This window comes from Crotalus tigris, unplaced genomic scaffold (genome assembly GCF_016545835.1).
Source record: "Crotalus tigris isolate CLP2741 ecotype Arizona unplaced genomic scaffold, ASM1654583v1 scf7180000018101.4720394464:4744507, whole genome shotgun sequence".
Classification (NCBI taxonomy): Eukaryota; Metazoa; Chordata; class Lepidosauria; order Squamata; family Viperidae; genus Crotalus; species Crotalus tigris.
In genome coordinates this window covers 1,614,637-1,642,139 of record NW_024096823.1, presented here as the reverse complement: position 1 = coordinate 1,642,139, position 27,503 = coordinate 1,614,637, and the positions used below count along the sequence as shown (strand labels likewise).

At 39.1% G+C, this 27,503-nt stretch overlaps 1 protein-coding gene across 6 annotated transcripts in view; it reads right to left on the bottom strand.

Annotated features, from left to right (window-relative positions):
* Window positions 1-27,503, bottom strand: part of LINGO2 (leucine rich repeat and Ig domain containing 2) — a 684,882-nt gene that overhangs the window by 446,790 nt on the left and 210,589 nt on the right. For 4 of the 6 annotated variants that reach the window (XM_039347805.1, XM_039347804.1, XM_039347803.1 and 1 more), the window contains exon 3: window positions 5,073-5,150. The exons of 1 other annotated variant lie outside the window; for it this stretch is intronic. The gene's annotated coding sequence lies outside the window, so the exon portion shown is untranslated. Of the gene's footprint in view, window positions 1-5,072; window positions 5,163-27,503 lie in introns of those variants that run through there. One more of the 6 variants, XM_039347807.1, reaches the window with a different exon arrangement.

Sequence of the window (27,503 nt, the reverse complement as noted above, 5' to 3'; positions counted from 1 at the left end):
GTGAAAAAGAAATCACCACTTATAATAGCTGGGTTTCATTCTGTCTGTCCAGAAGGCCTACAGAGCATCCTTGTGGAGAATTTTGTATTATTGATAGAGTTAACCACAGAACTGGTAACAAAAGAAGAAAGATGACTTAGGTGTTAGTCCAGTGCAGGCCTTCATCTTAGAGTGGCTTGGATGGACTGTCCATTAAGATAAAGGAGGGGAACCCTGAAATTAATTTCTCATCATGGGAAAACAGAAGAAATGCAAGTGCAATCATGATTTACTCATAGCTTATGCAGAAAGATATTGTGTCCTAGAAATTAAAATTTTCCCCATTGTATTAGGAGCAAGAGAAAATGAAATCTTAAAACTCCAGCCATCAGTAGACTTATAGAGATAAACCATATCTATACACGATGAGAATTCTTTGTTTTCCAAGGACTGGACACACTACAGGATAGAAGATGTAGAAGAGTACTTTATTGTAGCACATACCTTTCCTGTTGCCCTGGGTTAACTGCACTGTTCTGGGCTATGCAAGTTGATGTAGCCATGAAGAAAAAGTCTCTGAAGAATAGTGCTTATAACAAGTGTTCTCCCTCCAAATGTGAGGTAGATTAGGTGCTGCCTCAATATGCTTGCTCTTCCAAAACTGACAAGGCAAGCTACTATATTTAAACAGGCAGCAAAACCCACACTCACTCACACTGATGATGTTACCTAACTGGATAATGAAACTTCTGCAGGGAAACAATCAAGCTCAGAGAGCACCAAAGACTCCATCTCAAAGTAATCTCATCAGCCTTAAAATAGAAGTTACATTTTGATGTGAGTGGATACAGATTCAGAAAGAATATTCATAAATTCACAAGATCCAGGTCCCCCTGCTCTTTTCTAAGTTTTCCCATTCATAAACATCTCCCCGAGTTGCTGGAGGCATTGTCATTCAGAGAGGAATGTGACTTCCTTTCTTGATAAGAAACTTAAGGGACATGGGGGTGGGGCAATCTATGGGTTCTTATGTTGTGAAATTTTAATGTACATAAGCCACCCGGAGTCATCATATATGAGTTAGGCAGCAATATAAATTTGTTTAGTAACAATACATACCGTAATAAAGTTGTAGAATATCTCCTACATCATTTAGAACAAAAACTGATTTAGCTTGTTGAAAACCATCTAGAGCAGCGGTTCTCAACCTGTGGGTTGCGACCCCATTTGAGGTCGAACGACCATTTCACGGGGGTCACCAAACAACACAGTCCGCCATTTTTTCCCCCTTTTCCTTAGCTGTGCTACTCCCTTTTATTCTATTGGCTTTTGAAAGCCAATAGAATAGACTCTCTTGAATAGAGTCTAATTCTATTGGCTTTCAAAAGCCAATAGGAATTGTCCAGGCTGTCTCTGCCCTGCTGAGCCCGCCAAAAGTCCCAGTCTGCAAATGGTGCTGCAAGTTGTCTGTAGTGAAGGCAAGCTGTCTGGAAGCTTCCACCTCTCTCTGCTGAGCAGCTACTAAAAATGTAAGTAAAAGAAGGCCAGGGTGGGAGGTGGGAGGCCGGAGAGCGCAGGGAGGGTTGCTGGCGCGCGTGGGGCCCAGTGGGTGCCTTACATCCCTTGGGCTGGGCCAGCTGGTGGCCCAGCCGGTGGTCGCCCTGCGCTATCGCTGCCCCTTGCCAGGTACGCCTCGGCCGGCGCAGGGGGCGGCACCACGCATGCGCGGTGCTCCCAGGCAGGGAAAGCCCTCGACTTACAACTGGTTGGGTAGTCCTCGACTTATAACCAGTTGGGTAGTGCTTGACTTACAACCAGTTGGGTAGTCCTCGACTTACGACCGGTTGTGGTCACGGCATTAAAAAGGTTGAGAACCACTGATCTAGAGATTCCCTTCTCCACTGGGAAAACCAAGAACATTTGCCAGCCCATTTATTAATGAATGTACTGTGCATAAAAGATACTTTTCATTCAGCACTATTTCAGATTTGGGAGGGGGAGGGGCGGTCAGTAGGCAGAAGAAGACTGGTTCTTCCACATGGAATTCATTTAAATTTTGATGCCTGAAGAAGTCATGCAGGTCTGTTTATTGATCACTCTTTTTTAATGGACTCTAAAAGTTAAAACCACAAGGGATGAATTAATTGCAAATAAAAATACTGTCAATAAAACAACATCAAAAGCAGGTGCAGATAAGTAATCTACTGTTGTAGGTTCCAAATACTGACTAGTGACTTTGTCAGCTTCAGTTACTCATTCTACTAATTTTACAATTCTGCATCATTATTATTTTGAAAACTGGTATGAAAATTCCTATTTCTTCAAATACACACATTGCTGCAATCTGCTTTCTTAACACGACTATATTCGTTATATGATTTTTTTTTCCTAATTGGAGAAACATGTCACCAAATGTGGAAGAAAGATAAGAAGGAAACATTAGGTAAGTTCTCATTAAAATGGAAAATAAACAAGTTTCTCCCCTAGTGGCTTAACAATATAAATTATTATTGGGGAGAAACATCTCTGTAGTAATTGCTTCCTGAACAATTAACACGAGTGATAGATGTCTTAAATAGCCATAAGTAAATCTGATCTGTGAAAGACTCTGGAAAAGGAAGTAAAGAGAATACAAATGATCAGGAGATTTTGAGCAAGTCAATTTAGCACTACATAAATAGAAATTTGGGAAGAAGCATTTCAAAGCATTCAGTCAACAGAATTCTAAGATTCTGTTTTTATCCCAGACTTAACATTAAGGGTGCCAGCCTATGTAGTTATTTTTTTCCTTGCTCTTGCCCAACTTTATAATGTTTGACACAACCTCTCAGATTCTTATCTTTTTTAAAAATATTTTTATTGAAGAAATTTTCAACAGAATAAAAGCAGTAACAAATTTTAAAGTAAGAAGATTAAAAAAAAAAGAAAAGTTGAAGAAGAAATAAAAAGGGAAGGGAAGAGAAGGAAAGGGAAGGGAAGGGGGAGAGAGGAAAGATTACAAAGAAGTAACAACAGATTATAAATGTGTTTATCCTGTGATCTCTCTATCTGTTAGGATACATCATAATTACAACCTATGATACATATCAACCGTGTTTAATTAATTCCCCCAATTTAAAAAAAAAAATGTTGTCTACTACAGACACATCCACGTGGCTTTTTGCTACACTATGATGACGCCCTACCAACCAACTGTACAGGATATATAACTTTGCCTGAATCTCATCAGCAGCCTGAAATCAATCTAGAGTGTCTTGGCATGAAAGGGATGCTTTCTTCATGACTCAAGCAATACCCCTCATGCTGGCAATTGACTTGCCTTAACTGTGGGGCTGCCATTCCCATCCAACTGCTGGGCTCCGTACCTTCATAGCCACTTTGGCTTGGCTGCAAGGCAGATTGGTTCCTTGCTTGCAAAGCCTATGTTTTTTGGAGGGGTGGGAGAGTGGGAGCTCCATTTCTGATGGAGCTCAGAAATGTTAACATAGTAACTCATAGTTGACTGAACAGGTGACTTCCAGGAAGCGGATATTTCCGTTGACAAGCAAAAAATAAAACCAAAAGGTATTTTCTTCGTGAAAGGGATTGCGTGGCTGTCTTCTAAATATAGCATTCAAATTGCAATTGCCACAGGAATAAAAATAAGGTTTCCTTTAGAAATGCCATCTTTGATTTTTCTGAGTACACCAATCTAGTATTAATTTAGCCAGAGCCCATTCAAAATGGGAGGCAATCAGTCGCTCTTGTTGGAACTCCGCAAATGATCTGATCTGAAAATGCCACCAGTTCTTTCACCACTTCCAAAGTGGCACTTAAGAGAGCTTCCTTTATATAGCCTGTGCCATTCTGTATTAGTTAATAAAGGCCAGGACCTCGTTAACGAGGACCTTTCCCAGGCGGATGCTTGTTAAGCTGACGTTTCCTTCTTGAGTTGGAAAACTTTCTATTATGGCGACTTAAATTGCTCACTGCTTCTTCCTGGTCTTTGGGGGGCCCTGTTCCTCTCAGCCATTTTGGAAGTTATTTTTTCTAAGTCTATCATGCTAAAGCAGTGCTACCAGGGATCTGGACCAACCAATACCCAGCAGTCCAAAATAATGAAAAAAATCAGCTAAATTTCTCTTTTTTCTTTTCAAAACAGAGTACAAGATGGAAGAAGTCCCAGGAACTTTCCTGAGACCAATATATCCTTCCAAGAGAGGAATATTGCCTCTGGTTCTCTCAGAACTTTCAGGATCTGAAAGACATTGACATCCCCATGGCAACAGACACATAGAGAAATATGTATACAGAAAAACCCAAATCTATTTTCTCCAACAGATGACTTTGGGTCAGAGGGAATCAGACTGCTTATGCTTCCTGAACATAATTTGCATAAGGCAGCAACAGTGTCTAGCTTCTTTTCTGAGGTGCAGTAAAAATAGGCTGTGAAGGCAGCACTTCTTATATTGGCATATTTTGCCCCTACCTCAAGGATGGGAAGAAGCAGAATAACATGATTATGAAGAAGAATCCTATAGTAGGTTGACTGGGGATCATTTCACTTAAACTAATGTTGCATATGAATGAATTATCCTATTTTAATTGCTTGATACATACTGCTCTGTGGCGGACACATTTAAAGATTATTAATTACCATTATTACAATAAATGTGTTTCCTGAAGCAATAAACTGAAATAAAGTAATCGAGTGGATAGCTTATTTCCACCATCTTGCATTTCTAAACAAGCAATACAAGAATTCATGGCCAAAATTTCCTTGGATGAAAAGGAATATTGCCCCTATCGTACTTAATGATTCTAGCTACACAATAACACATTTGTCAAGAGACATAGCTTCTCAGAGCCTACGCAATATGATTTCAAGATAATACTAACATCAAGTATTTTAAACCTGCAGTTCTATATTCTGAAATTAAGGCTAGTAGAATTCAATAGGACTTACTTCTGAGCATGTCATTTTAGAACAACATTGTTTGATGTGGTAAAAAAGCAGTTTAAACGGACATACCGCTAGATGCACATATTGAAAAATGCACCCTAATCTATATACACTAATACTGAAATAGAAAAAAAAAGATCAAATATCTTACTTTGAAGATTTGGAATCCATTGAGACAGGGGCAAAAGATGAACCTCTAGCTAGAACGCCCTGGTCCAGTTATTGCTTACTGAAAGAAACAAGAACAGAAATGATTTAAAAAGCTTGAAATCTTAATTTTCAGAGAGACTTAGAGTGGAAGTGTTTTCATCACACTCTATTTCTACAACTAGCAACTGACATAGAAATGAGGAAGCCCTATTAAATCCAGTCAATATATCCAGTGAATGTAATAAAACTTAAACTTACAAAAAATCTATTATCTATCTGTGCTAGTTCTGAAGTTCCATATAGCAAGCAAATTTTCTAAAGAGGTCAAACCACATACAGTATACCAGTTTCAAGTTCTATAGTGGTATTACAGCTTCCTAAGATCATTTAAAGTCTTGCAAAATATCTTAATTAATGTTGTAAGTGGAACACTTTTAGATCTCACAACTGTGTAAATGGAACAACTGTGTAGAAAAGTAGAATTATAAACTTTCCAAACATGCACATCCAGTAGTTCTGTCCAAATTGTATTTGAATATCGGGAAAAGAAAACCATGCTACCACAAAGCAACTGTGCAGGAATTTTAGACCGGTTGGGATCAAAGAGGTCTACAACAGATTTTATGGTGGCTATGAGAAAATAAAACATTCATAGTTGCTTTTCCCTAATATGGTGGATACTGATGTCAAAGTTCTGATAGATAGAGCCAAATAAATCAGAACTCTGAGGCTAGAGATTTCCTCAAAGAACATGTTTATTGGATAAAAAATATTGGCACGGTCAAAAGTGAAATCAAGTCTGAAATTCTCTCCAAAGAGATACACTACTACAAAGTCAAACATCCCACCCCAGTACTATGCAATCAGCTACGTTCCCCAATAGAATAGTTTGGCGGCTTTCTAACAAAACACCCAGCCCCCTAACATAACTGATAGAATGACCTTGGTTCCCACGAGACATAGAATTGTTTAGACTAGCAAAGATACTCTGCACCCACTCCCATTCATGTTGCAACCTATAATGAGCAAGATGGCTGCAGCCAGATTTGTTGTAGAGTTGACAACTGAATTCAAGAAATGCCATGTTCATTACATACTATATCCCATCCCTGTGAAGTCTTCTCTTCTTCCAAATGTAAGTCCTGGTTACAACTTAATATAAGAATTGAATGCTGAGAAACCAGTGGTCTGGTTTCTGGTCTGTGGTCGTGCCTCATCATCGGTGTGGGTTTGGCATGACCACAAACCAGAAACTGGACCACAGCTGCATCATTAGCCACTTTAAACCCCTCCAATCTATACAGGAAGCAAACTGACACCCACCATGAAGATGAGGCATGACCACGAACACGAAGCCAAACAATAGTAACGCAGCTCAATATCTCAAATACCCCTGCAATTCAGAGTAACCTGAGCACAACAAAGCCCCCACCCAAACAGAACACTCCCCATCCAATCAGAGCACAGCCAACCCCCATCCAATCATAGCACAGCCAAGCCCCTAACCAATCAGAACACACCTCCACCCAATCAGAACACAGCCAAGCTCCCACCCAATCAGTTCATACTCCCACTGGCAGTTAAAAGGAAGAAACAGCTATGATCACACATTGCTCCTAGAAGCAAGAAGCTGAAAACACCAGCCTGAAGATGACGAATGAGACTTCGTCGAAACGTCGCCAAGACACTTCCAATTTTATGCGGGAGAAAACCCAAATAACCAAAGACCTACATACAAACATCTGCGAAAACCTCAGAATATATGAGGAAGTAAAAGCAATCAAGTATTTAATAGATAAATAACCAAGCTTTCGATGGCTGTATCACTGCCATCATCGTCAGGGTGTAAAAGCCAGAGGGTGGGGAAGCTTGCTTATGAGTGCAACCGCGCCCGCATTCGGCTCATAGACCTCGTCACGGGGCCCGGTCGGTTGATCTTTGCATCACTCATGTAACACATACTTTCAAGTTCTGCACTCCTACGGTTGATTTCTTCTCTACTACTCACGACTCCTAGGCTGGGGAGGGAACATTCCGTATCGCCTTGCATCAAAGTAACTTGTGTGACGCTAAGCCGATCATCTGGTGGGGTCCCGAGCCTGGCCACCTCTTTCCCCCGTGTTCGCCGCGCTATTCTCCAGGGACACACAGCCATGTCCATGTCTTTACCCACATCCCCCCCCATAGCCCCCAGCACGTCACATGTCCGCGTGTGGGTGCACGATGACTTATTACGGTCCGTGAAGAAAAAGTGAAGAGACAAAAAGAGACATGTCAGAAAGAAAATGGATGATTAAAATCATGTCTAGCTCTTTGCTAGTTTCACCTTGCTTCTGTTCCAGACACAATTAACATGCAACTATTTACAGAAAGCTCCTAAATGAATGAGGTTCTTCAGAGGAAAAAGCAGCTTCACCTCTATACTAAGCACAAGAAGCTCTATGAAGTAGATGTGAATGCAGGGGTGTTGGGAATGGGATTGTGAGCAGATGCATGTACCTTTCCAGTTTTGGCCTATACTTAGTTATGCCTCTCTCCATCATTCTGCAACTGTTCTGGAAGGAACAGGAGGAATTTTCTCATGATCTCTTCTCTTGGGTTTGATAGAAGTACAAAATAATAGGAAGGTTGAAAACCAGCTGGGAGATCTTTATACATTGGAAAACAGGATACATTTGTATATTCCCAACTGCTCTGACACTAAAGTATACAAGATAGATTGGTTTTATGATTTTCCCAAATTCCAGGATATAAAACTACTCTCCTGTATAATCTATCTAACTGTGGATTTATTAGTATAGTGATAGTTTCAGTGCTTTTAATTTAACCTTTACATTCTATTTTCTGATAGTTCTTCTGTGCAGGTCACATATATAAAGTCTTTTTTTCAAGGCAGTGGAACAGCTTGAGAAGCAAAGGGGAAAACAAATCCCTGGGAACATTTCCCAAGATGTTATAAGACTATAAATCCAGAGAGAACAGTCTGACTGAAAAATATAAGTGACCATTCCTTCGGTAACTGCCTGTGACAAGATAGAAATAAACCCGTCCTTACTAGTGAACTTGTCACCCAGTGGACAGCTTGCACTTGCTTCATTGAGCTCATTTGGGAACATTAAATGCGTTTCTTTGAAATGCTTCTTAATCCCTTATTCCTAGATACAATCCTCTTAACTATGTAATTCCTTATTAATAATGCTCATGGAAGATCTTCTTTGCTTTTGTCTGCTATCTTATTCTGGATTGCCTTGGTGGGCAATCAAAAAGTGATAAGTCATAATGGAATAAAAAAACCCATCAGTATGTTTTCTAGTTTAGCTAGAGCCAAAAGCACATGCCCACGAACTATGAGGCTATGGGGATAGCTCACCTTGAACGAGAGTTCAAATGGCAAAGCACAATCAACCTCTTGATACTTATCGGGAGAGAGTAGTAGGGATAGGGAGAATGTAAAGAAAGCTAAACTCTTCGTGAGAGAAGTGGTGAGGGTTGTTGTTAAGTAGACAGTGTCAGACAACAATGTACTATACTGTTGTCTAGAGGTGTAGAGCAGAGTCCCCAACCTTTCGGGCACCAGGGACCGGTTCTGTGGAGAGAGGTTTTCCCATGGACTGGAGGGGGCATGGTTTCATGTACTGTCTGCATCCTGGGGATGGGTTTTTGTTTGTTTGCATGGACCAGTTTCTGGCATGCCGCGGCCCGGTGCTGGTCCACGGACCAGGGGTTGGGGTCCCCTGGTGTAGAGAGTGAATTAAGCCAAATGCATCATTTGCTTGTTCAGGGTATTTGGTTCCAGAGAAAGTACATGCCCGGGTGAAGGGCAGCAGGACCCTATTTAAATGAGTCCTCAAAACGTAGCTGTTTCTGCAGGCTGTGTGTTACAATAGACAAATAGATAACCCCTTGTGTGGTAGTTTGTTTGTTTTTTTAGTGGGGGTTCTTTTTCTGGACCTCTTCTATTTTAGATTTTGAACTCTTCTGTGTTCCAATGTTTTTAAATTCTGTAAGTTGACCAGAGACTTGATAGATTGAAATGGCCAAATATACACAGTTCTTCTACCTGGTGAACTGACCATACCATGAGTGCCGTTTTTTTTTTTTTTTTATGAAAGGAGATGAATAAGCACTTTAGCTCTTGATTCAGACACCTTCAACACCAGCATGGAGAATACCAGGGAAAGACTGCATGTATATCATAGTTTAGCAAATGCTGACAATAAAACTGAACCGTGTCTGGGAGTCTTCTCTCACATCAAGAAGTTTAGCTTGGTGTGAAATGTCAGTAAATAGGTAACTTCTAACAAAATCACAGATTGTTAAAAAAAAAGTTGCCAATGCTTTGCTTCAGTGTCAGAACTAAATTATTCTCGAGATGTTCAGTCAAATGATGAACCAGCTAAGCCAACAGGAGAGATAGAATCTACCACAACTGATGGGACCCATGCCAGTTCTGTTGCATGTTGCTTCATGTTGAACTAAGAATGAAGCACAAGAAATCTGGTGACTTACTGTTGAGCCAAAATTTAAATTCTAACATTAACACTCGGTAGTATAAGTACTTCTTCCTCTGTCCCAGGATTCCCAGTATTATGCAGCATCTTTCACTGTGCTAGAATCAATCTTTTGACAAAGTGGCTGCACATGAAAATAGCAGGGTATCTTTGCATTAAAAAGAATCAAAATCAATATGTGGTAGTTGACTGACTTTTGAAAGTGAGGAAAAGCTAGCCTCTGAATAATGTAATTGCCAATACATTTTAAATTCAGATGTCTGGGACAAAGAATATTGATTCTAAACAATACATGCACATCTTATATTTTCCTAGGAAAACTGATTGGTCTTACTGGCTCTCTGGGTTAAAAATGGCTGGTTTAGGAATTTAATTATAGTTTCTTGTCTCTGGAGCAGATAAAAAGAAAACCAATTAGCAACTCTGTTGATTTATCCTCCTGAGCACCAGAGGCTTACATGGGGAGAGGTCTAGAAATCTGTGGCCTGAATGATTCCGTGATATTTGTAAGTAGATTTAGCCAAATACGGGCTAGAAATTCTCTGTAGATTCCATGTTAAAAGCGGGTGTTTAAAGCAAAAGTTACATGGAGCAAGATATTGCGAAGGAAAGTAGTGTGGTTTCAGTGTGTCATTTCCGATCTTCCCATTTTAATCCTTCATGTATTGTTATTTAAGGTTGTAATTAGAGTGCTAGTCAAGGGGAGATTCAAACATTCACAGTTCTGTGAAGGATAAAGAATTGGAGACCTCTCAGCCCCAAATGCTTAAAAATGCAGCATCGCTTATTTTGATGAGAGGAAAAAAAAATGAAAATACCATTCAAACATCAGATCTTTGTTTCCCCTCTCCTGATAAACAAGGTGTGGGCTTCAAAGGAGGACTTTATCACTCACCCAGAATTCAATAGCAAGTTGCTGCCAGAAGGAGAAACTGAGACCCTGCAGCCTAGATAATCAGAAAGAATTATGTCCTCTCAAATTTGTATACTTTGTCAAAAGGGGACAGATAAAAGAGACTTCTCACCGGATGACATTGAGAGAAAGACAGTTGCTGTATCTATGGAAGAGAGGAAAAACAGTAAAAGAGGAAAATGAAGCATTCCAAAATAATTACACCCCTTTCACCCACTGAAACAGAGGGTGTATCTGTAGTACAAGAATGCCAGAAGATATTTAATGGACTTTCACACAGAGGAGCCAAAACCAACAGCTCTAGATGCTAAGACACTCTGTTCAAGTTGTTTTGGAAGAAGAAGAAGGAGGAGGAGGAGGAGGAGGAGGAGGAGGAGGAGGAGGAGGAGGATCACTAGTTTGCATTTCAGGTTTGATTTTATTGTTCTAGGAACATACTCAAATATGACATATCCCATGACATATCCCCCATGCCCCTCTCTCCCTCTCATTCTATGTCTGTCTGTCCATCTGTCTGTCTGTCTCTCTCTCTCTCTCTCTCTCTCTCACACACACACATACACTCTCTCTCTCTCTCTCTCTCTCTCTCTCTCTCTCTCTCTCTCTCTCTCTCTCACACACACACACACACACACACACACATACAACTATAAATGAAATTCTCAATCCACAACCATGTGAAAATTAAGAGGAAAACTCTGGGCATAACTACAGCATCATAAAAAGGGGCCTTCTCTTTTATTTTTAATTTTACATATATATAATAAATTAATTTCATACCTGCAGGAAGAGGGTTACATTTGAGATAATCCATTTCAATTGCCTGTCCTTAAGCGAAATAAGCTTCTGCAAGGCCTAGGATTCTTTTACAGGCAAATTTTCTAATCTACCCACCATACACTATTTGTGTTTAAGAAATGGAAGAGTAGGATCCATTTAACCTACCTTCACTTGATACAGGCTGCATAAAGGGTGAGACCCTTACCGCATTATATGTAATTACTGATTTAACTCACAATTGTCTCATAGTGGGAGAACCGTTTATCCAATAAGTGAATGTCATTGGCACCTTTTTTTCAATGGGGTCTCTTCAATTTGGCAGCATTTTCTACTCAAAAAGGCATTTGAGGGATTTCCAGATGGTGTGATTGAATTCTAGCACATTTTCAATTTTATTGATAAATGCTTCAGAAATGCCTTTAAACTATCCTTACAGAAAACACTTGGCATGATTGTTTCTTCCCCTACTTATTTCTCAACACTAATTAGATCTCTTGAAAATACAGTGAAGATAGTCTTCTAGAAAATAGACAATATCCAGAGACGAGGACTCATTTTTCAAAGAATACTTCTATTAAAAAAACTGAAGCACTTAAACCTAAAAAACTCACAAAGACATTTATTTCTAAAGAAATGATTCTTGCATTTTAATTATTTTATTTTGAAAAAATTTACAAACTCCTCCAATGAAAAAACAAAACAAAACAAGATACAAAAATCTTAACAGAAGAGAAAAAACTAAACAACAAAAAAGGGATGAAGAAAGGATTACAAACTAAATGTATCGCATATCTACCAAAAATAAAATATTTTTTTAAAACTTGTGATTAAAGAGAATCAGTGATAATACTCTACTGTTGTATAGAATATAAGTGTAATTCTTATTAATATGCTGCACAAAAATCCCGATATTTAATCCTTCATAAAATCATTTGCAAGCATAACTTATTAACACATAAAAATCACAGATGTTACCATTTTAATCATTCGACTGCTTTGATGTTGTAAGATATTAAGGTTTCTATGATGATATGATTGTGTTGAATGTATGTTGATAGCATTAATTAGTGTTGTGATTTTAATTTATTGGATAATATTAGAATTATTATAATGTCCTGTGTATATTTTATCTTTTGCTGTCAGCTGCTTAGAGTGAAATGATGAAAATGGCCTAAAACATTTGTAATAATTAAATAAATATAAAATTAGAACAGTGATGATGTACCAATCATATAAGTGTACTTCATATAAGTGTATATAAGGGTACTAAAGACATAAGTGTTTAGCACGTAACTGTGCAAAGCCATTCTGGCACTATTCACTCATAACATTAAAGAATATTCCATGGTTTACAAATCATTATAGTAACCTCAATAGCTGGGCTTATTTATCACATTAGGCCATTAAAAATTATAAATTAATACAAAGCATATGTCTGGTCTCCCACATGTACACATCGATATCTCATTTCACTTGAGAGACAGAGAGGCAGATATATAACTGATAAATAAATAAATTAGATAGCTTAGATCAGACATCTCAAACACAAGGCCTGGGGGTCAGATGCGGCCTGCAAAGTGGTTTCATGTGGTCTGCGAAGCCATCCTGGAAACAGTGAAGGAATGGCCCCTGCTGCCTTGGCCCTGGCCCAGGCTGGCCAGGAGCCAAGGTACAATTTTGTGGTGGCCATCTATGCTGAAACACATTCAGTCTTAGCTCCACAAGGCCATCTAGAAACAGCGAGGAGCCAGCCCCTGCCGTGTTGGCCCCGCCCCCTGGGTGCATGTTGGGGAGATGTCACCCTTTGTGAGGAATGAAGAAATGGACCATGTCTTGGTGCTTGCCCCGGTCCCACCCCCTTCTGCCAGAGACCCTCAGATCTGTCCCACTCCTACCCAGGCCCCACAGGCATCTTTGACACAAACAATGTAGAGCTGGTCATGCCCACCCAGTAGGCCACACCCATTCCATCCACACCCACCCAGTAGGCCGCACCCACCCAGGCCACCCCCCCCCCCCGAGGACAACAGAATGCTGATGCGGCCCTCAATGAATTTGACATCTCTGGCTTAGATAGACTTTTAGCAATTCTTAAGAATATCTAGCTTAAGAATATCTAGCTCCTGTCAGGAGTGAACAACCAGACCACACAGTAAACTAACTACTTTATTGCTCAATGGCCATTTCACAGGAATCTTCCCAGACTGGCAGTTTACACCTAGGCAAGACTAGATAAGGTTCAATGGCAATCGGGGTGAGTGGGTGGGAAGGTGGAGAGAGGCATAGGACATTACCCTCTTGTGCTGTGTAAGTATCCCAGAGTAATTTCTGGCTGGGCCAATCTCCTTCTGACAGGTGCCTTTCCATAGAATGTGTCCAAATTTTGAACAGATCAAAATATTTGTATAATCATGTTAAAATAGCCCAAACTATCATATAAATAATTAGCTTGCCATGGGGGGCACGAGGTGTGTGTGTGTTAAGGCCTCAGCTAGAAACAGGTAGACTGAGTTTGAATCCTGCCTTAGGCAAAAAGCCAGCTGGGTGACCCTGGGTTAGTCACTTCTCTCAGCACTATGTAGGAGCAAACCCCTTCTGAAAAACCTTACCTCGGCAGTCTCTGAGAGTCTGACATGATTGAACGCAAGAAAACAGTCATATAAATAAAGAAAAGAAACTAGAAATATTTTTAAACACATCCTGAATTATGGATGCTTTTTGATTCCCCCTGTTCTTATTTATGTTACATTGATTGCTGCATTTGTTTGGTTTTTGTGCCACTTTCACTGCAGGCATATCCAGAAAGAGCACCCAGAAGCAGAAAGAATATGAAGGGATTGGAAGTTGAAAATTAATAAGCTCCTTGGAGAAAACAAGTCAATAGTTGTAAACATTCAAGCTTTTGTAATCTACTGCTGTTCCCTTGTTCTCCTTGCAAAGAGCTATTTTCTCTAAGAAGGATAATTTAATAAGTAGCCCCATCAAAAAGCATGCTGAAATTGGGACAACAAAGAAGAGATCAGTACTGGACATTGTAGAACTGCTGCTGCTAACACTCTCAGGCAGCAAAACAGTTTTACAACTGATATGAACAAGTCCCTATTTGAGAAAAGCTGAGTAGCCTTTTAATACAATTTAAATTATGCTTTTTGTCTGAATCTCAAATCTCTCTCTTTTTTCCTTGTAAAGTATAAAGCGGATTTTGCAAAGATTAACAGGTGTAATGCACACACATATATGGATAGAAAGACAGATAAGACAGCCACTCCTGAAGATGAAAGCAGTGGTGAGATTCAAACATGTGAACAACCGGTTCTCTGTGTGGATGCCGCTTCCGGAAGTCCATTCTGGGCCTGGGTAACAAAAAATTAGCTACCGGTTCTGCTGAACTGGTACAAACTGGCTGAATCTCACCACTGGATGAAAGTCCATTCTGTTCAACTGAAAGGATTTCTGTTTGAAGACAAGAAATCTCCAGTTAATCACTTGGTGAAATTATGCTATTATATAAATGATCATAACGGTAGATTGGTGCAATATGCTTTCATTACTTTAAAATGGTCTCCGAAGAATAGTTGTAGATTGAGTAATCAAAGTTTATGAATTTCCCCCTCTCAGATTATTTATAATATAAAACAGACTCCAAGATTATTCAGATGAAACATTTGCTTTTCCGGGGAACCAAATATCATAAAACCAAGCTTAAAATAATAACATATAAGTAAAATGAAACAAGGGGGAACAAACCTATCCTTATCCCAAACTGGTGTACATGAATTAGGAATACCACACTTGATGGGAATCTGGGAGCCACAGTCCCAACACAATGAGAGATTGTCAGAAAGCTTGCAAAGGAACAAGTAATGAAACAAGAATCATGAGGTCACAGTACAAATTCTGCTTCTATTGTGGCCTCATTGTGATATTGCATGCTAATAAGAAGGGGCATCACAGCACACATTTTATCATTTTAGCTTGGGACAAATGCCTTTCCCACCATATTCTTCGTTCTCAAGTGCTCCAGCCAGTCTTTTTATATATTATTTTTCCATGAATTTTCTTCCTACTTTTCTTGTTTGGTCCTGGAGAACAAAACCTTATTGTTTTTTATGCACACAGGAAACTACAGATTCTGGACTGAATTTAGGAATGGCAAATGATAATTCTGGAATATTCTTCAGTCCACCAGCCTGCCCCAAAATATAAAGAACATTTGCAAACATTAATGTTTGATTTCTAACATTGCCTTTAAACGAATGCCACTTTTTGCAATAATTATAGATACAGATATTCTGAACATAAGGAGGGGATTAATATTCTTTAACAAGCTTTGAGATTTATAGCTGATTAGGCTTGTCAGCATGTTTGTTTTTCCCCGAGAACATCTGTTTTATGTGTCTGTGCACAAACGCACATCAGAGCCTGGGTGCTTTATAGCAAGGCTCTCTTCATTAATAATTCCTATAAGAATCAACTCTATATTTAAAATCATTTTTCCTCAGAAATAACATAGTAATATAGTCTGCAGATATATGTCTAGAATTGGAAAAGAACCTGGCAGGGTAATCTGCACTAGCAGTAGTTGATTAACAGATTAAGGCTGTAATCTTCAAATGCTAGGATAGTCTCCTAGGAGTTATAAAATATGTCAGTTTCTCTGCTTCAAGGGAGTGAAGAGATAGGGAAGAAAATCTAATATACCTCCCTCCCTCTGATTTCTGATGGTAAAAATTACAGAAGCTCAAGGACAGGCTTACATTCCCTGAAATATTTAATATGAAAGGGGGGGGAAAGGTAAAGAATAAACATATACAAATATATTTCCATTCTTAGATCTATCCCCTCCAGTTGCTGCTAGCAAAATGTTTAGAATAGTGAGAATTCTTTGATATTGGAGCACAGTCTCTGTCTGACCCAAGTTTAATATTACTCTGAGATAAGATCAATATTACTCTGAGATAAGGACCCAAGACCTTGTGGATTACTGCCTCTTCATCAAACGTCAGATAAAGCTCTTATCTGACATACCTGACTAAGAATATCTGTGGATTACAATTCTAAATTCTGCAGAAGAGTCTAATCAATGGCCTATCACTTAATCCCTGGTGTCCCATTTAAAGAGGGAAGAGAAGGATCCTTAGGCTCACAGAATAAAATGATGAAGCCTCTGAAAAGAGAGGCTTTACAAGTTTAGGTCCCACCCACCCACCCACGCATTCCAGGTACCTACTAAGGTCACGGCTGAAACTGCTCATCAGATCCTCAGATGCTTAGTAAGGCAGTCTGTTACCAAGAGTTAAACTGATGTCGGTGGAAGGAGCCCAATATTTTGTTCCTGGATATGAAACACAGGATAATTTCTTTCCTATTCCAAATACAAGAGCTGGTGATACTGGCTATTGAATTGTACTGCTCCACTGCCCTGTTACAGCAAATGAGTTTTGGTAGATCTTAAGTGCAGCTACCAAATCTAAGTTGAGGAAATGATCACTATTGATTGAAAAATCCAAATGCTAACATCTAGTGTTCATTCAGATTTTGTAGTCCAGATAACTGTAGCTGTACCCCTAAGTATATCACTTAGTACCCACACAGCTAATGATACCTGAGGCCAGGGCTTTTTTTCTCATAGAATGCCCAGAACGGAGTTCTGGCACCTTTTTTGGATGGAACTTTATAGGGTAGGCAAGGCGGGTTGTATGACGTGTGTGAGTTCCAGCACCTTTTATTTATATATATATATATATATATATATATATATATATATATATATATATATATATATATATATATATATATATATATATATATATATATATATATATATAGCACTGCCTGAGGCCATTATGTCATGACAGAGCCATCTCCAGATAACAATCTTTGGTAGAGTCACTTGGGACTTTCATGAAAAGTCTGTGGTCATGCTTAAATTAATAACAATATATTTATATGTATCCAAAGACAGAGACAGAACAATGAATGAGAGCTTCTCCAGAACATGAATGTAGCTATTAAGTAACTTCTGCAACCTCTCATTAGCCCCTACATTTAAGCCTTCAAACTGTTTTAGAAAGATTACGTCCCATTGATTTCATAAGTGAGTAAAATAAAGCATAGCTGAGCGCAGTTAACTGAGATCAGGCTATCAGCACCTAAAGGCTTTTTCAAAAACATAAATTGGCATGCCTTTTAGTTGTAGAGTACTACAGCTCAAAAATGACTAGCCACCCATGTGATTCATTCATTTTTGTATTATGATTTTTGGACATAGGTAAGGTCTGTTCACATTTTATCATCTGTCAAGGGGAAGAACATAGGAAAGCCTTCCAAATGTTTGGGGATTATTTCTTCCAGAACTGACAGGTTAGCTGGGTTTTGAAGAGTTGTCATTCTAAGATATTTGAAAAGCTGTCAAGGACTGTCAAGGAGATGGTATTAATGAGCTGGCCTCGGCAGAGATATTGACTTTATCTAACAGTAGCAATCACACTGAATGATATCAACCACCCTTTCATATGCCTGAATGATACATCCCATCTCCTTATTGCTTTTGCAACAATGAAATATTCCTTACTGATTGTTAAGTATGTAAAAATATAGAGCTTCTTATTAGGATTCTCTTTCCTTTACCTGTATTCTATCTATAGTAATTTCACCTGATTGGGTCAGAACGAATCACGTGACGCATTTGAGTCCAGCCTCCTAGCTCAGCTTTCAAGCAGCTGCCAATATCTGGTGCCTTTGCCACTTGAATTGTTCAATGATCATTTCAAGAATTACTTCTTAGCTGATCTTCTTTTCTTTCTTCCCCTATTTTTGTTTTATTTTTTTCTTATCATTTAAACAAGAGACAGAGACTGTCTTATTTTTATTCCATACAGAATCTTCACTGTCTTCAAAATACTTTTAACAATTTTAATTAAGAAACAGCAATGAATAAGTTCTTCTTTTTTGTTACAGGATTCATTCCGATACCTCAGAGTGTTAGAGTTGTTAAGTAAACAGAATGACCATTTATGTTCTATGGCATTCTAATCAGAAGTCCAGTATGACACTAGGTACCACTAACCTGCAAACCCTGAAAATTTGGGTGTATTGCAAACTCAGTTTATGAATTATAACATATCTGAATGATATTTGAAGCTTTTGTGACTCTGCAGCAAAGATATATGAAGGAATATGGAGAGTCCTCATTTATTGCCTGCCTCGTTTAGCAACCATTCAAAGTTGTGAGAATGAGAAAACAAAAACAGGATTGGTGACTGATCCTCACATTCATGTCCATTACAGGGTCGCTGTCATGCAATTGCTATCTAGGCACTTTGTAACTGGTACATATTTACGATCCCATAGTCATGTGATCGCCATTTGGGTCCTTCCCAACTAGCTTGTGTCAATCAGGGAGAATGCAAAAGTCGTGATCCTGCAATGATCTAATGCAGGGGTATAAAACTCGCAACGTCACATGACGTGTTCTGATATATTGCAAATTTTTTTTCCATTGCCGGCAATGGGCTGGGCACGGTTTCGGCATGATGCATCTGGCCCGTGAGCCGGCAGTTTGACATTCCTGATCTAATGGGTCCAATGCAGGCATGTGATTTTCTGCTTAGGGATTGTGACGCTTAGCAATGGAGCTGCTGGCCCCAAATGTGGTCACTAAATGAAGACTGCTGTAAATCAGCATAACAAAAATATAAGAGGTCCAATAATCAGAAGACTATGGCTTCCATGAGATTGAGCAGACTCACTGAAAATTGATATGCTGGAAGCAATGAATATATGGATGATGTTTAAGCTATTTCAGTATTTCAGTAGCTATGGGAATATTGATCACAAGGTCCCTATGTCTTAGGTGCCTGCTTAGGATAAAGAATGAAGGATATTTTCCTTCCATTGTGATTTAAACAATATACATACATATGAGAACTTGCAAGAAATTACAGAGAGTCCTTGAATTAACACCACAACTGAGACCAACATTTCTGTTGCTAAGTGAAACGTTTGTTAAATGAACTTTGCCCACTTTTATGACCTTTTTTGCCACAGTTGTTAAGTGAATTATTGCAGTCCTTAAGTTAGTAAACCGGTTGTTCAGTAAATCAGGTTTTCCCACTGACTTTGCTTGTCAGAAGGAAGGAAAAGGCGATCACTTGACTTTGGGATCCTGCAACGATCTTAAATATGAGTCAGTTGCCAAGCGTCTGAATTTTCATCACCTGACTGTGGGGAGGCTGCAATGGTCATAAGTGTGAAAAATGGCCATAAGTCACTTTTTTCAGTGTCGTTGTAACTTTGAACGGTCACTAAGTGCACTGTTGTTAAGTCGGAGACTTAACTGTACTTCTATATGTGAATTGAAAACTGCAGCAAAATTTACATGCTTAACCTCTAGGTCAGGGGTAGGCAACCGTGGCTCTTTTATGACTCGTGGACTTCAACTCCCAGAATTCCTGAACCAGCCATGCTGAGGGGAAAGGGGGAGGTTTCCAAACTGAGCCATGCTGGCTCAGGAATTCTGGGAGTTGAAGTCCATGAGCCATAAAAGAGCCAAGGTTGCCTTCCCCCTGGTCTAGATGATTGCGACTAATATTAGAACAAATTCAGATGAGCCCCATGGAAATGTTTATTATACAGGTAGTCCTCGATTTATAACAGTTTGTTTAGTGACCATTCAAATTTACAATGGCACTGAAAAAAAGTGAGCTATGACCGTTTTCATTTATGACTGTTGCAGCCTCCCCATGGTCACGTGATCAAAACTCAGACACTTGGCAATTGAGTCATGATGGTTGCAGTATCTTGGGATCATGTGATCCCCTTTTGCAACCTTCTGACAAGCAAAGTCAACAGGGAAGCCAGATTCACTTAACCAACATGTCACTAATTTAACAACTGCTGCGGCAGGAAAGGTCATAAAATGGGGCAAAATTCACTTAACAAATATCTCATTTAGCAGCTTTATTGTGGGCTTTGGGCTCTATTGTGGTTGTAAATCAAGGATTATCTGTATTTGTCAGAAATGCACACTTGGATTTATTTACTAAAAGATATTATAGGGATATTTGAAATTGATGGCAATGACCAGAGAAAAACTTTCTAACTTTTGATTCAAATTTCTCAAGAACAGACCAGTACGTTCCACTTTATAACTGCAACTACAAATGACAAAAAGTTGCATATAAGAGATTAAAGATTTAGATATTAAACACTTAATACTCTAGACAACACTTTATTTCCCAAGCTGGCTATTCAGTTAACTCAGTTCTTGATTGCTTATACATAAATTCACTTAGCAAAAGCCAGTAACACTATTAAACCAGTAAAACAAAAGTGCTAATATTGTTACTAAGATTATGCACAATCTTTCTCCATTTCACTTTGGGCTTTGTGGATAATGGAAGTACCTAAGCCTTTCAGGAAAAAATAACTAATGGTGAGAGATTCATACCGGTTTGTTCAAGGCCATTGCTTCTTCTATCTGCAATGCCTCCATTCTTTCCATCTTTCCATCTGGAATGATATCAAACTAGTATCCCTCCACCAAGAGAAGAGATCTGTGGAGTCCTTGATGCTTTCTGAGCTTGGTTGTTTTCTTGCAGACATTTCATTACCCAACCGGGTAACATTTTCAGTGCTAGAAAGGAGTGGTGCTCTCTGTTTATATACAGTGTTTTACCCTGTCAGTGTTGGTTGAAGAATTTTTTTCTTCTTGGTAGTTCCTTGACTACTAGTCTGTTGTTTTCTATTTGATTGTTTGTCTGATTTGGTGGTTCCTTACTTGGGGCATTGTTTACCACATCAGTCTTGGTCTGGTACTGATCCTGGTGTTAATTCCCACTTCTCTGAGTATTGATTGCTGACAAGAAGGTATTTTGGTTGTTTTAGCTTTTTGATTGAATGGTATGCAAATATTGTTTATTTCTATGTATGAACGGTATGCAAATATTGTTTATTTCTATGTCCCTTTTGATGGGCGATTTGTCTGAATCCAGGAATTCTATAATGTTTTTGGAAGATACTTTTCATCAATTTCACCTCCTCTGCCATTTGGTATATAACTGCACTCTTTGCCCAGTGTGTTTTGAATCTTCACTATATGACTCCAAAACTGTGTGACTTGACCTATCTTAGATCTCCTTCTTTTCATCTAATCCTCTAACCTGACCACTATCAAAAGGCCCTAATAGAATCTAATTACAGGTACTACCAATCCCAGATAACTTGGCAATGCTCCACCCCAAGTATCTTCTGAAGATCTGTAACAAGTCCAACATCCCGGAGGCACAATGGTTAGAATGCAGGCTAATCCTGCTCACAACCTGGATTTCAATCCTTGACAGGTTCAAGGTTGACTCAGCCTTCCATCCTTCTGAGGTTGGTAAAATGAGAACCCAGATTGTTGGGGGAAATATGCTGAGTCTGTTAGCTGCTTAGAGAGGGCTGTAAAGCACTTTGAAGCAGTAAGTCTCAGTGCTATTGCTATTGTTAGCCAATCTGAGCAACTTTGTCTAACAGATGCTAAACAAATTCTTCTCAATGCTCCAGCAAGCAGTTCCCTGAGCCCCCCTACCAAGAAGGCTTGGATCACCTGAAACAGGTCCACCAGATTGTTCTCTGCAAATGCAATAAGGACGGAGAAATACTGATGCTCCTCCATCCTTACTACCACAAGGGAGGCCTTAATAGCGGCTCTCACACATCTTTCATTGAGTCCATTCCCTGTAGAATGACACATCTCTTTCATCTGCCTTACCTTCAGTCTGATGGAGGGGTGTGACAGGATCCACAAGACGGGAGAGACTTCATAGCTGTGATCTGATCCAAAGCCCTAGCTGCTGTAGGGGAATCTCCCAATTCTGACAAGATTCTTCTAAATAGGTTGACAACAATAAAGAAGCAATTCTGATCAGCTCACTGTGTTGTTCTGCTTCCTTGTGCTTGACATTAATCTCAATAGATTGAGTACATTCTCTTGGGAACAGTCAGATAAAGGCTTCAGAATTTTCTGAAGGCCACCAACTTTGTAGTGGAGGAGATGGTGGCTTTCAGCACTTCCTTCCCTGCAAAAAATCCAAGCTTGCTAGTCTTTTCACTCATCTCTCTATTCTAGCTGGAGATTCCACTCCATCTGCCAAATTATTCCAAGTGGCAACAAAGGCATCAGATGGACCATACAGCAAACCAGCAGGAACAATCTCCAGTTCCCTCTGAAAAACCATCTGGATCCATCAGTCAATAGAAGATGGTCCGATATAATGAATTCAGCCCCATTACAGTTGATTGTGGCACAAGAGAATCTCATGGAAATCAAGGCATCATCTAACCATGACAAAGGGGACACCAAAGGCTCCCGCAATTTCAAATATGGTGTGAGACCACTATTCCATGTCAGGTTCTAATCAGGGGTATCAAACTCACAAGTCACGTGATGTGTCGCAATGTATCATGATTTTTTTGCCGTTGTCGGCAATGGGGTGGGTGCGGTTTCACTATGATGCAACCGGCCCGTGGGCCGGGAGTTTGATACCCCTACTCTAGATGATCTGGGGATAGGCTGGATTTTTTTTCCATTTTAGAGTAAGCTATTCACTGATTAGCAGCTTATCTATTTAAATAAAGTTTAAAAGATATTTATAAAATATATTTTGTGCAATAAATTATGCTTGGGCATTGTTTAGATGCAATTATTTGTTATCCTCAAGAATCCTTTTAAAAAGTTTAAATAGCCAGTATAATCTCTGAAATGTTATCTGTTCCTTCACTAAGGTGATGAGATATTGCAGCATAAGCAAAAGGTATTATCAGTGTAATGATTCAGCAAATAAATCCTAGACAGTTAACTGATTAGCCAATTAACTCCAATCAATTGGTTGCCATGTTCAGAATATATCATGCACTTATAATTATTATTTTAAAAAATAGGATTGCTATCCTGCCTATATTATTAAATCATCTTCCAGTCCTTCTCCAATTTTCCATTCTGCATGGCATTTATGCTCCATATTTACATGAAACTATTTCCACAAATAGCTGGCAATTGATTTCAGATTTTACAAGGGCACATTTGCCTTCAAAGTAATTGCCATCCCACTGTTCATGACAAGATTTCTTCTTGTTACCATATTTATTTTTTAATTTACGTAGCATCACTGTCTTACTCCCTCACACAGTCGTCACTTTTCAGAAATGGGAAAGCTTTTCATCTTATCACTCTGATATCAGGGGAATGTGGAATACTTTTCATCTTATCACTCTGATATCAGGGGCCTTAATTACTGATTTCCAGTTTGAATGCTCTAAAGCTTATTGTTGAGGAAACCATAGGCTAAATCTGGTCCTTCAAGATTACTTTTATATGCTTTGTTCTGATGCTAAAAGGATAGGCATGGTTTAAATCTGAGTTGGGGGTGGGTGGATAGCACAATGTGTTATTGAAATTTTTGTGATAAATTCTAAGCTCTATAATGAAATTAATCTTTTAAAGTTACATTGAAGTTGCCAGGGTATTTGACTCAGCCAAAATATTGATACTGACTTGGGCTCAAGATAGGAAACTACCTAATAGTCCTTCCTCTTCCTATTTTGCCCATAACAGCAATGCTGAGAGGCAAGTTGGGCTGAGAGAGAGTGACTGACCCAAGGTCACCTAGCCATATTTTTGATTCTTATTACATGTATTTTTGATTCTTATTACATGTATCTGTCCACAAAAGATATAATGATCGCAAAAAAAATAACTATGCTAAATAAGAGAGAATTGTCAAGGTTCTGACTGACGAACCCAACCAAGAAACCAGCTTCGAGACATTTCGATCTTTTAATGTAAAACTTTATTGAGTACATTTCAGAACTAATGAAAGCAAAACCAGCTCTAACAAGAACCCCTCCCAAACCCATATAGTAAAAGCATTGAATTCTCCCTCCTCCCTCTGGGTCAGGTTACGTTGCCCAATCAAGTGGCTGGCTGTGGAATTCTGGGAGTTGAAGTCCACATGCCTTAAAATTGTCAAGTTTGGGAAACACTGTTTTAACATAACAGTGTACAGTCTGTTAGAGAGGCTGCACATATTGCGGGAATTACACTGTTTGGAACATTTTTATATTTGTTTCTCCCAGCAGGGCCCAATCTATTAACACCGAGAACCTAGAATAAAAGTACAGCTTGCCAACTCTCTGCAGTCAGAAGACATATTAAAATAAGTGGAAAGTGGGGGGAGGGGGGAAATGGTAAACAAAAGTGTTGAAAATGCATTATCTTAAAAATAAGGAAAAGGTAAAAAGCAACTCAGTGTGCAATTGTGTCCATCAAGCAATAAAAACAATACCTTGCATTTTAAAGGCTGTTAACTACAGTCCAGCTAAGAAAAGATATCGCACAAGAGTTAGCAGTTCATTTTTTTTAAAAAAATTTGGCTTTTACAAAGTGGTCTCATAGCAAAAGGGGGGGGGGAAACCCTGCCATTCATTTTCAAGTCCTCTGCAGTCATTCCAGTGAAGTGGGAAAAAATAGCTTTCTTGCAGGTGGACATTCACTGGTTGAACTCAAAGCAGAAAATGAATACTATGTATGGTATGTACCTTCCCCATTTTATTTTCAATGCAAGTGTACCCTAAAGTAACCCAAAAGATTGGGGAAGGGGAGGAAGAGAGGGGGAGGGAAAGGAGAGAGAGAGAGAGAGAGAGAGAGAGAGAGAGAGAGACTATTTTAATCTATAAGCATGAAATAAACAAGAACTCTCTTGCCTTTTGAGAAGAACTGAGGGTGACAAACTTCAGGAACAAATTGTGTAAGAGTCAGTTGGCAAAAATATTATTTAATCCATTTAGCCATTCCAGTCTCCTTCCCTAGAGAGCTGAAATCAGAGATTGGCAACCTGAGGCCATAAAAGTACATGGGGATTTCCAGTGGACTCTGCAATTTGACTTATTAAAAATGGATAGCTTCCTATGATTTTCCCATCAATTTTCGACATAAAACCAGCAGTGTAATCCTAAAACAGTTTTGAGCATGGAAAGAAAAAGAAAAAAAAAACCCTCTGCACTCAAATCTTGGCATCAATGGATGATCTTGTCTGCATTTTACTTACCTGCAATACAGGCATGCCTCGACTTACAATAGTTCATTTAGTGACCGTTCAAAGTTACAATGGCACTGAAAACGTGATTTATGACCGTTTTTCACAGTTATGACCTTTGCAGCATCCCCATGAACATGTGATTAAAATTCAGATGTTTGGCAACTGGTTCCTATTTATGGCCGTTGCAGTGTCCCAGGGGTCACGTGATCCCCTTTTACGACATTCTGACAAGCAAAGTTAACGGGGGAGCCAGACTCACTTAACAACCAGGTTACTAACTTATCAACTGCAGTGACTCACTTAGCAACTGTTGGCAAGAAAGGTCATAAAATGGGGCAAAACTCACTTAACAAACATCTCACTTAACCACAGAAATGTTGGGCTCAATTGTGGACGTAAGTTGAGCACTACCTGTAGTTAATATCTCCTAAATATTTTATATCCAATGCCTGGCTACCAACAGCTCACTGACCTGTTAGTTTTACAGTCCTAATATAATTACTCAGATGTAAGTCGTATTTCAATCAGTAACATAAGCAGGAAATCAGATGCGCATCCTCACACAGGTTTTGCACTCGTACCCTGAAGCTTGATGCAATCAGATCCCACACAAGTTAAGTGATAGCATTTGTTTATGATGCTAATAATGTCATCATCTACATGTTTACCCCCCCCCCCCGGATGATAAATTATAGCATTGTTTTCCACAGAGAATCATACGAATATGTTCACATGTTTTAGTTTTTCTAGTTTCTGCCAATATACTTTAACTTATATCAACAGTTTTCAGGGTCTTCTAAATACACCTGGAGTATCTTAAATAATGTGCCAAAATGTGCAAGACCTTGAGGCATAATTGGCTACCCAGAAACAATAAAAACCTGTATGCAGCTGTTCATTTTAAGGTACAAATGTGCTAACCTTGGAGAAAACTGCATTATACTTTCAGCAAAAACGCTTTGAAAAATCAGGCACACCATGAAACCTTCGTAAAAGAAAATGCATGCCACAATATATAAATGCATTTACATATTTGTGGAAACTTTGAGGGCAATACATGCACTGATGCAAAAACAAAGCTAGCCCAAATGGTAATATCAGCATCTGGGGAAATAAAAATAACAGATTTGGCCATTTTTCAAGCAGGCCTGATATGGAGGACACTCAAGCAACATCAAGGACTACTTTATCTCCTTTGAAGTCTGTTTCTCTTTGCCCTTTGTTTCAGTAACAGCCAGATTTGCTATCATAGCGTTTTCTGATGACAGGTTAAAACTTAACCGGTCCAACCGTTTGGACTTTTAGATTGTTAAAAAGATCCTGGATCTGACCCTCTAGACATGGAGAAGGTTCTTAATCCCTAGCCTAGAAGATCATTCTGGCTTGATGTTCAGTGTGCTACACTGAGATTGAGACTGGGGAAATGGCATTTGAAAAAGAGCATTACCCAGTGACATTACATGGGTCATGCAGGCTAATACAGGATGAGGACATCAGAGGCTGTTTAGTATCAATCCTTTGAACTATCTGCAAAACATCAGTCAATGCAGCATGTGTATTTGTGTTTCAATGGTGAGATACAATTTTCTGCAAACTGTACAATTTCTGTGAAATTCAGATACTTGTATTCTGTACCATCAGAAGATTGTGAACAGTTCTCAGGTACAAAGCATTGTGCTAGTCCTAACACGAAGGAGCCAGAGCATTGTTAACTTAGACCAGTCTGGTATAAAGCATTTTATGTCTCAGGATCTATTACTAATAATTCAACATTTATTCATCACACCGTAGACATGATTTACAAAGGCAAAGCCTTTATTCACTCACCAGAAAAAACAAGAATAAAGCAAGTGACAGTAATGACTAGGACAGGGGTAGGCAACCTTGGCTCTTTTATGACTCGTGGACTTCAACTCTTAGAATTCCTGATGGCTTAGGAATTCTGGGAGTTGAAGTCCACGAGTCATAAAAGAGCCAAGGTTGCCTACCCCTGGACTAGGAGAACATGTTTGTTCAGAGTTCAGTCCAGGATGATGATGGTGTTGGTGGTTACTATGATTGTTAAGTTCTTGCAGAAATTTAAATACACAAGAATGTGTGCAGGAAACATTGCACAGAGAAACATTTTGTATTCTAGTCACTATACC